The sequence below is a fragment of the Lonchura striata genome, chromosome 17, assembly GCF_050655825.1.
Source record: "Lonchura striata isolate lonStrDom1 chromosome 17, ASM5065582v1, whole genome shotgun sequence".
Classification (NCBI taxonomy): domain Eukaryota; kingdom Metazoa; phylum Chordata; class Aves; order Passeriformes; family Estrildidae; genus Lonchura; species Lonchura striata.
This window is the reverse complement of record NC_140719.1, coordinates 7,863,105-7,875,647: the sequence shown is the minus strand read 5'-3', so window position 1 is coordinate 7,875,647 and position 12,543 is coordinate 7,863,105.

Genomic DNA, 12,543 nt, shown 5'->3' with positions numbered 1-12,543 from the left:
CAGTTTGTAGGGCTCCCTTGGGTCTATCAGGGCAGCACAAGTTTGAGGTGGGGACAACTTTGGTGTGGGGTCCATCCTTCGATATAAGGATTTTTTGCAGTCAGGGCCAGGGGCCCAGGGCCAGGGGCCCCTGGGCACATCCTTTTTCCATTTTCCCTGGGAAATAAAACTCACCAGTCCAGGTTCCTGATGTCAGTTTGTAGGGCTCCCTTGGGTCTATCAGGGCAGCACAAGTTTGAGGTGGGGACAACTTCGGTGTGGGGTCCATCCTTCGATATAAGGATTTTTTGCAGTCAGGGCCAGGGGCCCCTGGGCACAACCTTTTTCCATTTTCCCTGGGAAAGAAAACTCAGCAGTCCAGGTTACTGATGTCAGTTTGTAGGGCTCCCTTGAGTCTATCAGGGCAGCACAAGTTTGAGGTGGGGACAACTTCGGTGTGGGGTCCATCCTTCGATATAAGGATTTTTGCAGTCAGGGCCAGGGGCCCAGGGCCAGGGGCCCCTGGGCACATCCTTTTTCCATTTTCCCTGGGAAAGAAAACTCAGCAGTCCAGGTTCCTGATGTCAGTTTGTAGGGCTCCCTTGGGTCTATCAGGGCAGCACAAGTTTGAGGTGGGGACAACTTCGGTGTGGGGTCCATCCTTCGATATAAGGATTCTTTGCAGTCAGGGCCAGGGGCCCCTGGGCACATCCTTTTTCCATTTTCCCTGGGAAAGAAAACTCAGCAGTCCAGGTTCCTGATGTCAGTTTGTAGGGCTGCCTTGGGTCTATCAGGGCAGCACAAGTTTGAGGTGGGGACAACTTTGGTGTGGGGTCCATCCTTCGATATAAGGATTTTTTGCAGTCAGGGCCAGGGACCCAGGGCCAGGGGCCCCTGGGCACATCCTTTTTCCATTTTCCCTGGGAAAGAAAACTCACCAGTCCAGGTTCCTGATGTCAGTTTGTAGGGCTCCCTTGGGTCTATCAGGGCAGCACAAGTTTGAGGTGGGGACAACTTTGGTGTGGGGTCCATCCTTCGATATAAGGATTTTTTGCAGTCAGGGCCAGGTGCCCCCGGGCACATCCTTTTTCCATTTTCCCTGGGAAAGAAAACTCAGCAGTCCAGGTTCCTGATGTCAGTTTGTAGGGCTCCCTTGGGTCTATCAGGGCAGCACAAGTTTGAGGTGGGGACAACTTCGGTGTGGGGTCCATCCTTCGATATAAGGATTTTTTGCAGTCAGGGCCAGGGGCCCCTGGGCACATCCTTTTTCCATTTTCCCTGGGAAAGAAAACTCAGCAGTCCAGGTTCCTGATGTCAGTTTGTAGGGCTCCCTTGAGTCTATCAGGGCAGCACAAGTTTGAGGTGGGGACAACTTCGGTGTGGGGTCCATCCTTCGATATAAGGATTTTTGCAGTCAGGGCCAGGGGCCCAGGGCCAGGGGCCCCTGGGCACATCCTTTTTCCATTTTCCCTGGGAAAGAAAACTCAGCAGTCCAGGTTCCTGATGTCAGTTTGTAGGGCTCCCTTGGGTCTATCAGGGCAGCACAAGTTTGAGGTGGGGACAACTTCGGTGTGGGGTCCATCCTTCGATATAAGGATTTTTTGCAGTCAGGGCCAGGGGCCCCTAGGCACAACCTTTTTCCATTTTCCCTGGGAAAGAAAACTCAGCAGTCCAGGTTCCTGATGTCAGTTTGTAGGGCTCCCTTGGGTCTATCAGGGCAGCACAAGTTTGAGGTGGGGACAACTTTGGTGTGGGGTCCATCCTTCGATATAAGGATTTTTGCAGTCAGGGCCAGGGGCCCAGGGCCAGGGGCCCCTGGGCACATCCTTTTTCCATTTTCCCTGGGAAAGAAAACTCATCAGTCCAGGTTCCTGATGTCAGTTTGTAGGGCTCCCTTGGGTCTATCAGGGCAGCACAAGTTTGAGGTGGGGACAACTTCGGTGTGGGGTCCATCCTTCGATATAAGGATTTTATGCAGTCAGGGCCAGGTGCCCCCGGGCACATCCTTTTTCCATTTTCGCTTGGAAAGAAAACTCAGCAGTCCAGGTTCCTGATGTCAGTTTGTAGGGCTCCCTTGGGTCTATCAGGGCAGCACAAGTTTGAGGTGGGGACAACTTTGGTGTGGGGTCCATCCTTCGATATAAGGATTTTTTGCAGTCAGGGCCAGGGACCCAGGGCCAGGGGCCCCTGGGGACATCCTTTTTCCATTTTCCCTGGGAAAGAAAACTCACCAGTCCAGGTTCCTGATGTCAGTTTGTAGGGCTCCCTTGGGTGTATCAGGGCAGCACAAGTTTGAGGTGGGGACAACTTCGGTGTGGGGTCCATCCTTCGATATAAGGATTTTTTGCAGTCAGGGCCAGGGGCCCCTGGGCACATCCTTTGGCCATTTTCCCTGGGAAAGAAAACTCAGCAGTCCAGGTTCCTGATGTCAGTTTGTAGGGCTGCCTTGGGTCTATCAGGGCAGCACAAGTTTGAGGTGGGGACAACTTTGGTGTGGGGTCCATCCTTCGATATAAGGATTTTTTGCAGTCAGGGCCAGGGACCCATGGGCACATCCTTTGGCCATTTTCCCTGGGAAAGAAAACTCAGCAGTCCAGGTTCCTGATGTAAGTTTGTAGGGCTCCCTTGGGTCTATCAGGGCAGCACAAGTTTGAGGTGGGGACAACTTTGGTGTGGGGTCCATCCTTCGATATAAGGATTTTTTGCAGTCAGGGCCAGGGGCCCCCGGGCACATGCTTTTTCCATTTTTGCTTGGAAAGAAAACTCAGCAGTCCAGGTTCCTGATGTCAGTTTGTAGGGCTCCCTTGGGTCTATCAGGGCAGCACAAGTTTGAGGTGGGGACAACTTCGGTGTGGGGTCCATCCTTTGATATATGGATTTTTTGCAGTCAGGGCCAGGGTCCCCTGGGCACATACTTTTTCCATTTTCCCTGGGAAAGAAAACTCAGCAGTCCAGGTTCCTGATGTCAGTTTGTAGGGCTCCCTTGGGTCTATCAGGGCAGCACAAGTTTGAGGTGGGGACAACTTCGCTGTGGGGTCCATACTTCGATATAAGGATTTTCTGCAGTCAGGGCCAGGGGCCCCTGGGCACATCCTTTTTCCATTTTCCCTGGGAAAGAAAACTCAGCAGTCCAGGTTCCTGATGTCAGTTTGTAGGGCTCCCTTGGGTCTATCAGGGCAGCACAAGTTTGAGGTGGGGACAACTTTGGTGTGGGGTCCATCCTTCGATATAAGGATTTTTGCAATCAGGGCCAGGGGCCCAGGGCCAGGGGCCCCTGGGCACATCCTTTTTCCATTTTCCCTGGGAAAGAAAACTCAGCAGTCCAGGTTCCTGATGTCAGTTTGTAGGGCTCCCTTGGGTCTATCAGGGCAGCACAAGTTTGAGGTGGGGACAACTTTGGTGTGGGGTCCATCCTTCGATATAAGGATTTTTTGCAGTCAGGGCCAGGGGCCCAGGGCCAGGGGCCCCTGGGCACATCCTTTTTCCATTTTCCCTGGGAAATAAAACTCACCAGTCCAGGTTCCTGATGTCAGTTTGTAGGGCTCCCTTGGGTCTATCAGGGCAGCACAAGTTTGAGGTGGGGACAACTTTGGTGTGGGGTCCATCCTTCGATATAAGGATTTTTTGCAGTCAGGGCCAGGGGCCCCTGGGCACATCCTTTTTCCATTTTCGCTTGGAAAGAAAACTCAGCAGTCCAGGTTCCTGATGTCAGTTTGTAGGGCTCCCTTGGGTCTATCAGGGCAGCACAAGTTTGAGGTGGGGACAACTTCGGTGTGGGGTCCATCCTTCGATATAAGGATTTTTTGCAGTCAGGGCCAGGGGCCCCTGGGCACAACCTTTTTCCATTTTCCCTGGGAAAGAAAACTCAGCAGTCCAGGTTACTGATGTCAGTTTGTAGGGCTCCCTTGAGTCTATCAGGGCAGCACAAGTTTGAGGTGGGGACAACTTCGGTGTGGGGTCCATCCTTCGATATAAGGATTTTTGCAGTCAGGGCCAGGGGCCCAGGGCCAGGGGCCCCTGGGCACATCCTTTTTCCATTTTCCCTGGGAAAGAAAACTCAGCAGTCCAGGTTCCTGATGTCAGTTTGTAGGGCTCCCTTGGGTCTATCAGGGCAGCACAAGTTTGAGGTGGGGACAACTTCGGTGTGGGGTCCATCCTTCGATATAAGGATTCTTTGCAGTCAGGGCCAGGGGCCCCTGGGCACATCCTTTTTCCATTTTCGCTGGGAAAGAAAACTCAGCAGTCCAGGTTCCTGATGTCAGTTTGTAGGGCTGCCTTGGGTCTATCAGGGCAGCACAAGTTTGAGGTGGGGACAACTTTGGTGTGGGGTCCATCCTTCGATATAAGGATTTTTTGCAGTCAGGGCCAGGGACCCAGGGCCAGGGGCCCCTGGCACATCCTTTTTCCATTTTCCCTGGGAAAGAAAACTCACCAGTCCAGGTTCCTGATGTCAGTTTGTAGGGCTCCCTTGGGTCTATCAGGGCAGCACAAGTTTGAGGTGGGGACAACTTTGGTGTGGGGTCCATCCTTCGATATAAGGATTTTTTGCAGTCAGGGCCAGGTGCCCCCGGGCACATCCTTTTTCCATTTTCCCTGGGAAAGAAAACTCAGCAGTCCAGGTTCCTGATGTCAGTTTGTAGGGCTCCCTTGGGTCTATCAGGGCAGCACAAGTTTGAGGTGGGGACAACTTCGGTGTGGGGTCCATCCTTCGATATAAGGATTTTTTGCAGTCAGGGCCAGGGGCCCCTGGGCACATCCTTTTTCCATTTTCCCTGGGAAAGAAAACTCAGCAGTCCAGGTTCCTGATGTCAGTTTGTAGGGCTCCCTTGAGTCTATCAGGGCAGCACAAGTTTGAGGTGGGGACAACTTCGGTGTGGGGTCCATCCTTCGATATAAGGATTTTTGCAGTCAGGGCCAGGGGCCCAGGGCCAGGGGCCCCTGGGCACATCCTTTTTCCATTTTCCCTGGGAAAGAAAACTCAGCAGTCCAGGTTCCTGATGTCAGTTTGTAGGGCTCCCTTGGGTCTATCAGGGCAGCACAAGTTTGAGGAGGGGACAACTTCGGTGTGGGGTCCATCCTTCGATATAAGGATTTTTTGCAGTCAGGGCCAGGGGCTCCCGGGCACATCCTTTTTCCATTTTCGCTGGGAAAGAAAACTCAGCAGTCCAGGTTCCTGATGTCAGTTTGTAGGGCTCCCTTGGGTCTATCAGGGCAGCACAAGTTTGAGGTGGGGACAACTTTGGTGTGGGGTCCATCCTTCGATATAAGGATTTTTTGCAGTCAGGGCCAGGGACCCAGGGCCAGGGGCCCCTGGGCACACCCTTTTTCCATTTTCCCTGGGAAAGAAAACTCAGCAGTCCAGGTTCCTGATGTCAGTTTGTAGGGCTCCCTTGGGTCTATCAGGGCAGCACAAGTTTGAGGTGGGGACAACTTTGGTGTGGGGTCCATCCTTCGATATAAGGATTTTTTGCAGTCAGGGCCAGGGGCCCCTGGGCACATCCTTTTTCCATTTTCGCTTGGAAAGAAAACTCAGCAGTCCAGGTTCCTGATGTCAGTTTGTAGGGCTCCCTTGGGTCTATCAGGGCAGCACAAGTTTGAGGTGGGGACAACTTCGGTGTGGGGTCCATCCTTCGATATAAGGATTTTTTGCAGTCAGGGCCAGGGGCCCCTTGGCACAACCTTTTTCCATTTTCCCTGGGAAAGAAAACTCAGCAGTCCAGGTTACTGATGTCAGTTTGTAGGGCTCCCTTGAGTCTATCAGGGCAGCACAAGTTTGAGGTGGGGACAATTTCGGTGTGGGGTCCATCCTTCGATATAAGGATTTTTGCAGTCAGGGCCAGGGGCCCAGGTCCAGGGGCCCCTGGGCACATCCTTTTTCCATTTTCCCTGGGAAAGAAAACTCAGCAGTCCAGGTTCCTGATGTCAGTTTGTAGGGCTCCCTTGGGTCTATCAGGGCAGCACAAGTTTGAGGTGGGGACAACTTCGGTGTGGGGTCCATCCTTCGATATAAGGATTTTTTGCAGTCAGGGCCAGGGGCCCCTGGGCACATCCTTTTTCCATTTTCCCTGGGAAAGAAAACTCAGCAGTCCAGGTTCCTGATGTCAGTTTGTAGGGCTGCCTTGGGTCTATCAGGGCAGCACAAGTTTGAGGTGGGGACAAATTCGGTGTGGGGTCCATCCTTCGATATAAGGATTTTTTGCAGTCAGGGCCAGGGACCCAGGGCCAGGGGCCCCTGGGCACATCCTTTTTCCATTTTCCCTGGGAAAGAAAACTCAGCAGTCCAGGTTCCTGATGTCAGTTTGTAGGGCTCCCTTGGGTCTATCAGGGCAGCACAAGTTTGAGGTGGGGACAACTTCGGTGTGGGGTCCATCCTTCATTATATGTATTTTTTGCAGTCAGGGCCAGGGGCCCCTGGGCACATCCTTTGGCCATTTTCCCTGGGAAAGAAAATTCAGCAGTCCAGGTTCCTGATGTCAGTTTGTAGGGCTCCCTTGGGTCTATCAGGGCAGCACAAGTTTGAGGTGGGGACAACTTTGGTGTGGGGTCCATCCTTCGATATAAGGATTTTTTGCAGTCAGGGCCAGGGGCCCCCGGGCACATCCTTTTTCCATTTTCGCTTGGAAAGAAAACTCAGCAGTCCAGGTTCCTGATGTCAGTTTGTAGGGCTCCCTTGGGTCTATCAGGGCAGCACAAGTTTGAGGTGGGGACAGCTTTGGTGTGGGGTCCATCCTTCGATATAAGGATTTTTTGCAGTCAGGGCCAGGGGCCCCTGGGCACATCCTTTTTCCATTTTCCCTGGGAAAGAAAACTCAGCAGTCCAGGTTCCTGATGTCAGTTTGTAGGGCTCCCTTGAGTCTATCAGGGCAGCACAAGTTTGAGGTGGGGACAACTTCGGTGTGGGGTCCATCCTTCGATATAAGGATTTTTTGCAGTCAGGGCCAGGGGCCCCTGGGCACATCCTTTTTCCATTTTCCCTGGGAAAGAAAACTCAGCAGTCCAGGTTCCTGATGTCAGTTTGTAGGGCTGCCTTGGGTCTATCAGGGCAGCACAAGTTTGAGGTGGGGACAAATTTGGTGTGGGGTCCATCCTTCGATATAAGGATTTTTTGCAGTCAGGGCCAGGGACCCAGGGCCAGGGGCCCCTGGGCACATCCTTTTTCCATTTTCCCTGGGAAAGAAAACTCACCAGTCCAGGTTCCTGATGTCAGTTTGTAGGGCTCCCTTGGGTGTATCAGGGCAGCACAAGTTTGAGGTGGGGACAACTTCGGTGTGGGGTCCATCCTTCGATATAAGGATTTTTTGCAGTCAGGGCCAGGGGCCCCTGGGCACATCCTTTGGCCATTTTCCCTGGGAAAGAAAACTCAGCAGTCCAGGTTCCTGATGTCAGTTTGTAGGGCTCCCTTGAGTCTATCAGGGCAGCACAAGTTTGAGGTGGGGACAACTTTGGTGTGGGGTCCATCCTTCGATATAAGGATTTTTTGCAGTCAGGGCCAGGGGCCCCCAGGCACATCCTTTTTCCATTTTCGCTTGGAAAGAAAACTCAGCAGTCCAGGTTCCTGATGTCAGTTTGTAGGGCTCCCTTGGGTCTATCAGGGCAGCACAAGTTTGAGATGGGGACAGCTTTGGTGTGGGGTCCATCCTTCGATATAAGGATTTTTTGCAGTCAGGGCCAGGGGCCCCTGGGCACATCCTTTTTCCATTTTCCCTGGGAAAGAAAACTCAGCAGTCCAGGTTCCTGATGTCAGTTTGTAGGGCTCCCTTGGGTCTATCAGGGCAGCACAAGTTTGAGGTGGGGACAGCTTTGGTGTGGGGTCCATCCTTCGATATAAGGATTTTTTGCAGTCAGGGCCAGGGGCCCCTGGGCACATCCTTTTTCCATTTTCCCTGGGAAAGAAAACTCAGCAGTCCAGGTTCCTGATGTCAGTTTGTAGGGCTCCCTTGGGTCTATCAGGGCAGCACAAGTTTGAGGTGGGGACAACTTTGGTGTGGGGTCCATCCTTCGATATAAGGATTTTTTGCAGTCAGGGCCAGGGGCCCCCGGGCACATCCTTTTTCCATTTTTGCTTGGAAAGAAAACTCAGCAGTCCAGGTTCCTGATGTCAGTTTGTAGGGCTCCCTTGGGTCTATCAGGGCAGCACAAGTTTGAGGTGGGGACAACTTCGGTGTGGGGTCCATCCTTTGATATATGGATTTTTTGCAGTCAGGGCCAGGGTCCCCTGGGCACATCCTTTTTCCATTTTCCCTGGGAAAGAAAACTCAGCAGTCCAGGTTCCTGATGTCAGTTTGTAGGGCTCCCTTGAGTCTATCAGGGCAGCACAAGTTTGAGGTGGGGACAACTTCGGTGTGGGGTCCATCCTTCGATATAAGGATTTTTGCAGTCAGGGCCAGGGGCCCAGGGCCAGGGGCCCCTGGGCACATCCTTTTTCCATTTTCCCTGGGAAAGAAAACTCAGCAGTCCAGGTTCCTGATGTCAGTTTGTAGGGCTCCCTTGGGTCTATCAGGGCAGCACAAGTTTGAGGTGGGGACAACTTCGGTGTGGGGTCCATCCTTCGATATAAGGATTCTTTGCAGTCAGGGCCAGGGGCCCCTGGGCACATCCTTTTTCCATTTTCGCTGGGAAAGAAAACTCAGCAGTCCAGGTTCCTGATGTCAGTTTGTAGGGCTGCCTTGGGTCTATCAGGGCAGCACAAGTTTGAGGTGGGGACAACTTTGGTGTGGGGTCCATCCTTCGATATAAGGATTTTTTGCAGTCAGGGCCAGGGACCCAGGGCCAGGGGCCCCTGGGCACATCCTTTTTCCATTTTCCCTGGGAAAGAAAACTCAGCAGTCCAGGTTCCTGATGTCAGTTTGTAGGGCTCCCTTGGGTCTATCACGGCAGCACAAGTTTGAGGTGGGGACAACTTTGGTGTGGGGTCCATCCTTCGATATAAGGATTTTTTGCAGTCAGGGCCAGGGGCCCAGGGCCAGGGGCCCCTGGGCACATCCTTTTTCCATTTTCGCTGGGAAAGAAAACTCAGCAGTCCAGGTTCCTGATGTCAGTTTGTAGGGCTCCCTTGGGTCTATCAGGGCAGCACAAGTTTGAGGTGGGGACAACTTTGGTGTGGGGTCCATCCTTCGATATAAGGATTTTTTGCAGTCAGGGCCAGGTGCCCCCGGGCACATCCTTTTTCCATTTTCCCTGGGAAAGAAAACTCAGCAGTCCAGGTTCCTGATGTCAGTTTGTAGGGCTCCCTTGGGTCTATCAGGGCAGCACAAGTTTGAGGTGGGGACAACTTCGGTGTGGGGTCCATCCTTCGATATAAGGATTTTTTGCAGTCAGGGCCAGGGGCCCCTGGGCACATCCTTTTTCCATTTTCCCTGGGAAAGAAAACTCAGCAGTCCAGGTTCCTGATGTCAGTTTGTAGGGCTCCCTTGGGTCTATCAGGGCAGCACAAGTTTGAGGTGGGGACAACTTCGGTGTGGGGTCCATCCTTCGATATAAGGATTTTTGCAGTCAGGGCCAGGGGCCCAGGGCCAGGGGCCCCTAGGCACAACCTTTTTCCATTTTCCCTGGGAAAGAAAACTCAGCAGTCCAGGTTCCTGATGTCAGTTTGTAGGGCTCCCTTGGGTCTATCAGGGCAGCACAAGTTTGAGGTGGGGACAACTTTGGTGTGGGGTCCATCCTTCGATATAAGGATTTTTGCAGTCAGGGCCAGGGACCCAGGGCCAGGGGCCCCTGGGCACATCCTTTTTCCATTTTCCCTGGGAAAGAAAACTCAGCAGTCCAGGTTCCTGATGTCAGTTTGTAGGGCTCCCTTGGGTGTATCAGGGCAGCACAAGTTTGAGGTGGGGACAACTTTGGTGTGGGGTCCATCCTTCGATATAAGGATTTTTTGCAGTCAGGGCCAGGGACCCAGGGCCAGGGGCCCCTGGGCACACCCTTTTTCCATTTTCCCTGGGAAAGAAAACTCAGCAGTCCAGGTTCCTGATGTCAGTTTGTAGGGCTCCCTTGGGTCTATCAGGGCAGCACAAGTTTGAGGTGGGGACAACTTTGGTGTGGGGTCCATCCTTCGATATAAGGATTTTTTGCAGTCAGGGCCAGGGGCCCCCAGGCACATCCTTTTTCCATTTTCGCTTGGAAAGAAAACTCAGCAGTCTAGGTTCCTGATGTCAGTTTGTAGGGCTCCCTTGGGTCTATCAGGGCAGCACAAGTTTGAGGTGGGGACAACTTCGGTGTGGGGTCCATCCTTCGATATAAGGATTTTTTGCAGTCAGGGCCAGGGGCCCCTGGGCACAACCTTTTTCCATTTTCCCTGGGAAAGAAAACTCAGCAGTCCAGGTTACTGATGTCAGTTTGTAGGGCTCCCTTGAGTCTATCAGGGCAGCACAAGTTTGAGGTGGGGACAATTTCGGTGTGGGGTCCATCCTTCGATATAAGGATTTTTGCAGTCAGGGCCAGGGGCCCAGGTCCAGGGGCCCCTGGGCACATCCTTTTTCCATTTTCCCTGGGAAAGAAAACTCAGCAGTCCAGGTTCCTGATGTCAGTTTGTAGGGCTCCCTTGGGTCTATCAGGGCAGCACAAGTTTGAGGTGGGGACAACTTCGGTGTGGGGTCCATCCTTCGATATAAGGATTTTTTGCAGTCAGGGCCAGGGGCCCCTGGGCACATCCTTTTTCCATTTTCCCTGGGAAAGAAAACTCAGCAGTCCAGGTTCCTGATGTCAGTTTGTAGGGCTGCCTTGGGTCTATCAGGGCAGCACAAGTTTGAGGTGGGGACAAATTCGGTGTGGGGTCCATCCTTCGATATAAGGATTTTTTGCAGTCAGGGCCAGGGACCCAGGGCCAGGGGCCCCTGGGCACATCCTTTTTCCATTTTCCCTGGGAAAGAAAACTCAGCAGTCCAGGTTCCTGATGTCAGTTTGTAGGGCTCCCTTGGGTCTATCAGGGCAGCACAAGTTTGAGGTGGGGACAACTTCGGTGTGGGGTCCATCCTTCATTATAAGGATTTTTTGCAGTCAGGGCCAGGGGCCCCTGGGCACATCCTTTGGCCATTTTCCCTGGGAAAGAAAATTCAGCAGTCCAGGTTCCTGATGTCAGTTTGTAGGGCTCCCTTGGGTCTATCAGGGCAGCACAAGTTTGAGGTGGGGACAACTTTGGTGTGGGGTCCATCCTTCGATATAAGGATTTTTTGCAGTCAGGGCCAGGGGCCCCCGGGCACATCCTTTTTCCATTTTCGCTTGGAAAGAAAACTCACCAGTCCAGGTTCCTGATGTCAGTTTGTAGGGCTCCCTTGGGTCTATCAGGGCAGCACAAGTTTGAGGTGGGGACAGCTTTGGTGTGGGGTCCATCCTTCGATATAAGGATTTTTTGCAGTCAGGGCCAGGGGCCCCTGGGCACATCCTTTTTCCATTTTCCCTGGGAAAGAAAACTCAGCAGTCCAGGTTCCTGATGTCAGTTTGTAGGGCTCCCTTGGGTCTATCAGGGCAGCACAAGTTTGAGGTGGGGACAACTTTGGTGTGGGGTCCATCCTTCGATATAAGGATTTTTTGCAGTCAGGGCCAGGGGCCCCCAGGCACATCCTTTTTCCATTTTCGCTTGGAAAGAAAACTCAGCAGTCTAGGTTCCTGATGTCAGTTTGTAGGGCTCCCTTGGGTCTATCAGGGCAGCACAAGTTTGAGGTGGGGACAACTTCGGTGTGGGGTCCATCCTTCGATATAAGGATTTTTTGCAGTCAGGGCCAGGGGCCCCTGGGCACAACCTTTTTCCATTTTCCCTGGGAAAGAAAACTCAGCAGTCCAGGTTACTGATGTCAGTTTGTAGGGCTCCCTTGAGTCTATCAGGGCAGCACAAGTTTGAGGTGGGGACAATTTCGGTGTGGGGTCCATCCTTCGATATAAGGATTTTTGCAGTCAGGGCCAGGGGCCCAGGTCCAGGGGCCCCTGGGCACATCCTTTTTCCATTTTCCCTGGGAAAGAAAACTCAGCAGTCCAGGTTCCTGATGTCAGTTTGTAGGGCTCCCTTGGGTCTATCAGGGCAGCACAAGTTTGAGGTGGGGACAACTTCGGTGTGGGGTCCATCCTTCGATATAAGGATTTTTTGCAGTCAGGGCCAGGGGCCCCTGGGCACATCCTTTTTCCATTTTCCCTGGGAAAGAAAACTCAGCAGTCCAGGTTCCTGATGTCAGTTTGTAGGGCTGCCTTGGGTCTATCAGGGCAGCACAAGTTTGAGGTGGGGACAAATTCGGTGTGGGGTCCATCCTTCGATATAAGGATTTTTTGCAGTCAGGGCCAGGGACCCAGGGCCAGGGGCCCCTGGGCACATCCTTTTTCCATTTTCCCTGGGAAAGAAAACTCAGCAGTCCAGGTTCCTGATGTCAGTTTGTAGGGCTCCCTTGGGTCTATCAGGGCAGCACAAGTTTGAGGTGGGGACAACTTCGGTGTGGGGTCCATCCTTCATTATAAGGATTTTTTGCAGTCAGGGCCAGGGGCCCCTGGGCACATCCTTTGGCCATTTTCCCTGGGAAAGAAAATTCAGCAGTCCAGGTTCCTGATGTCAGTTTGTAGGGCTCCCTTGGGTCTATCAGGGCA